Consider the following 4,553-nt stretch of genomic DNA (forward strand, 5'->3'; position numbering starts at 1 on the left):
GCAAAAGAACAAGCTTTAATACAAATGAAACAAATAACAAAATATTTCTTCTTTCTTTTTTAATTTTTTCCTTTTCAATGTTTGATTTTTTTTTCACAGAAAATGAAAATATCTTGCGAAAATGACCTGATTTGGATTCAGTGGGTTGAAATACATGTCGGTTAAAAGCATATGTTCTTACCTTCGGGCACGCTGCACACCCAATTTTTAATAACTGTGTGACCTTAAGCGATTTTTTTAACCTTGGTGGAATTTTTGCCAAAACCAAATTAGCTTAGGTATGTTGGCTACGGATGCAAAATTATTGCTACTAGAAGTTGGGCCTAATGTGACCAACAAAGGCCCATCAACGGCGACATTATACAACCAATTATTTTGTGTGTAAAGAACTCAGCCAATGGGCCACCTTTTCGATTAGTTAGTACATGTACATATGTATGTATGCAATTGTTTTTAAAGTAAATCTAATCGGCAAAGTGCAAAATGAAAAATCCCTGAAGTCTGTGCTTATTTAAATTTTTAGTGTCTTGCTTTCCTTCGACCTATCCGGCTGCTGTAAAGAAGGAATATTGAAAAGGAATTGAGTAATTTTATAAGCTGTCATCAAGTATTCGATTAAATGTGATGAGGGTATCATTCGAAATATTAATTCACAACAAACAAATCAAAATTTAATCTCGAGTTTAGTGTGTAAGAAAACTACTACAATAGCAGGTAATTTAATATTCATGTACATACGCATACGCAATCAAGACTACTTTTCTCTAGATATTTAAGTTCGGGAAAGAGGGTTTACGAAGACCACGTACGAGGAAAAAATTCGGCAAAAAAGCGTTTTTGTTTTTTACCACATAGTAACCTCCTTTTAGCTCGATACATTTTTGGATTTGGAAAGAGGAAATAGAGGAATATGGCGGATGCTAAAAAGTTCGCAGCCTAATTTATGGATTTTTTCTATGGTGACTGCACACCTGTGCACCCGTGTATTGTCTCTATGGAACAGCACTTTTTTCTTGGCAAAATGTGGTCGTTATTGCTTAAAATCAATATCTTATCTATCCAAGATCTCTAAATAATATTCACGTGCAAATGGTTTTGCCCTTTTCAAGGTAATCGATGTGAATGATACCACAAAAAAGAGCTATGACCATCGTCTCTTTCGAGGACACACCCACTTTGGCCATCTTTGGTGCACATCTTGATTGTCCTTTGGTCTCTGGTGTATTGTGGTGGATCCATGTTTCGTCAGCGGTTACGATATGCTGTAAAAGCCCGTTGAGATTGCACCTGAACAACCGCGGTTGTTTTTATGGTCGAGTGTGAGCACAAGCATGGACCCCATCGGGCGCACCCATCGGGCCCTCGTATAAACATTTGTCGGCGGAAGTTACCAAGCAACATTACCTCAACATAACATTATTCTGTAATGGTAGGAAGAAGCCTCTACCCCGAAGAGAAAACCATACTTTAAGAGAAACATAACCAATTGCGAAAATTATAAAGGAACGAGTGACTACCGAAGCTTTAAAATTGGCGTTGTATTTTGCTGTAAGCAACGTTTTAAAATAAACAGTTATGAAGAAATTTACGAGGAGTGGCACCATGTACCTATAATGCGTAAATGATAAACTTTCCCAGCTGAATTTAAATATGTAGAAAATTTTGTGTGATTAAATTGAATTTCCATCATCTTCATCCAATTTGCTTTGAAAACAAAACCACTTTCGTCATAATGCTAAGTAGTGCTGAAGATAGCACAATGTAGATACAAATGTGACAAGGGTTGACGGAAAATCGTCCCGAAATATGTACAAACATCGTTCTCCTCCTCCCAAATACAATAGAGGTATTCACGTTTCGGTGTGTACTGTTTAACATGATTGGAAAATTTTGTTGTTGTTTGAAACTACAACAATCATGCTATTTATTTTAGCTATGCACCATGCTAGACATTATACACCGGATCGTGAATACCCCTAATGAAACCAATTAGAGATTGCTGAAAAAAGTGCAAAAATCTGTGAAAATGTTTTGTGTAGTAAAAAACAGTGAAATGAATTAAAGCAGCTGCATTTATCTCTTCAGCTATACGGGCAATCATATTAACTTGTACTTGAGGTCCCCTAAGAAACGGTTACCTTTCCTTATGCATGATTTAGCGCTTTGTGGGACCTTGAGCAACCGGCAGGAAAAAGATTACTAATATTTGTTGATTTTCTCACTCCGAGTAACTACTGACCTTTATACAAACATACATATGTAAGTGGTGGAATAATCTTTTACCTGCCGTACAGTTAAGATTAAAGTTGTGTGAAAGAAAATTAGAAGAAGCGCTCAATAATGGGAAAAGGAGTATGTAAATAACAAAATATAAACAAATTTAAACTGCTACTGAATCCGAAGTGATGGGGAAAAGGCGAACTATTGAAATATTCAAAGAATGCTTCTTGTATCTCACACAGGGTGTCCCAAATAAGATAAACCAATGTTAAAGACCAGTAATAATTTTATTTACTTATATATCGAGCGCCTACCGCATAAGTAACTTAAGCGAACTTTTTGTAAAAACTTTCTATTTGATGCAAAGTACCTTTACCATAAAATTCTGGATGAATTTCTGCACCAAAAACAAAATGTTGAATAAAATGTCCCTTACGTTTTTTGGCAGCTAGCGCTCGATGTGTTTGGTTTTGTATTATTTTGGCCTCTTGCAGCGAAATTATCGCCGATATTTAATTCAAGATCAGCTCCCAAAGCCTTCATGATAGGGACCTTGGATAGTCGTTTAAAGGAATGGGATTCAGTGACCGACCATCGTGCCGGAGGGGTCCTTTTCCCAGTGAAGACAACGTTCCGCAGAGTGTTGTTTAATTGCTGAAACAAATTTTTTGAGAGGTTTGCATAATGGACGACGGGACGTTCTTTTTAGCGGATTTTTCTCATTTTGCTGGCCGGGGATTGCATACAGTCGATTCTCGAGAAAGTATCGGAAAAAGGTGAAAAAATAAAAGAAATAAAGGTCATAAACAAGTGGCCAAATATTTTCAAGGCTTCAGCAGTTGTGAGTGCCAGACACTACCATATACTATCATTAGAACGCTAAATACCAAGTGAAGGAGGACTGACAAAATAAAAATCCACTAAAGCGGGTTTTCAAGTTTTGTATTTAATATACAGCTTTGTCTAAAATCCACTTTGTAAAAAAAACGGGCAACATTTTTTTGTTTGATGACAACAAAGCTTAAGCAAAGATTTGAGTGTTAATTAAAAATTCTGAATATGCAGTTTTTTCTACCCGAATAGATTCTTCCAAACCTTAAAAGCTTTAAAAGACTTTATTAGACTTTTTTTAACTTCACCATACCGTGCATTTGAAAAACTTTAATAAAATGTATTGTTGTCGGTGACAATGGAAAAAGAAAGTCTCAACTAAGCTAAAGCACAATGAAACAAAATTAAATGTGAGGAGTCAATCAACTACAAGGATATGAGAACAGGCAGCTACAAATATGTGTTAAAATACAGACATATGTATGCATATAGAATGTATGTACACTTATGTAAGGAAATAAAAACAATAAGTAAAGCCAGAAGAAAAATATAAAGTTCCTTTGTGCGTAAATAGCTCGTTAGTATTATTTTTAAGTTGATTGAAATTTTGTGTTGTGGAGGAAATGCGCCGACATTAAGGGGACGCACACAGAGAAATATACTATGCAATACACACTACCGTTACCATTACCATTACCAGTATCATTATCAATTACCTTTACTCATACCAATACCTATATCAATTACTCTTATCTTTACCGTTACCATTACTTATGACCATTCACATTACCATTACTACTACCAGTTGAAAATAACCATTACCGCTGCCATTATTATTACAAATACCAGTACCATTAAAATTGCCATTTCCATTAGCAATAACCATTACTAATTACTCCTTTTAATACCATACCAATACCATAATTAATTATCATTTTCACTACCATTGGCATTATGATCGATAGGTATTAAATATTTGAATTTTTTTTTTGGGTTAGCAAAAAATACCATTACCATTACATTGACCATTATCATTACCATTACTTAACAACTTAATTATAACCAGTTACCAATAATAATTACCGTTGCAATTGCCATTCCCAAATCTAGTACCAATACAATAACTATTACCATTACCATTATCAATAACCATTACCAATTACCAATGTGTATAATATTACCGTTGCAATTGCCATTACCATTACCAGTACCAATACCATTACTATTACGATTACCATTATCAATAAACATTACCAATACATAACGTTTATATTATTACCACTACCATTACCATCGACAGGTACTAAGTATTTAATTAATATGATAAAAATAATTACATGTAATCTTAAACTGGGAATCAAACTCAAAATGAATTTAAATACAAACGTTTCTTTTTGATTTTAAACAGATTGCTTGCTTAAAATTTCTGCTCTCAGCGCTCTATTTGCGCAACCCCCCCCCCTACTGGTTAAATTTAACTATTGAAGATATTAAATTGATTG

Source organism: Rhagoletis pomonella, unplaced genomic scaffold (assembly GCF_013731165.1).
Source record: "Rhagoletis pomonella isolate Grant_MI unplaced genomic scaffold, Rhpom_1.0 Rhpom_scaffold_00004, whole genome shotgun sequence".
Classification (NCBI taxonomy): Eukaryota; Metazoa; Arthropoda; class Insecta; order Diptera; family Tephritidae; genus Rhagoletis; species Rhagoletis pomonella.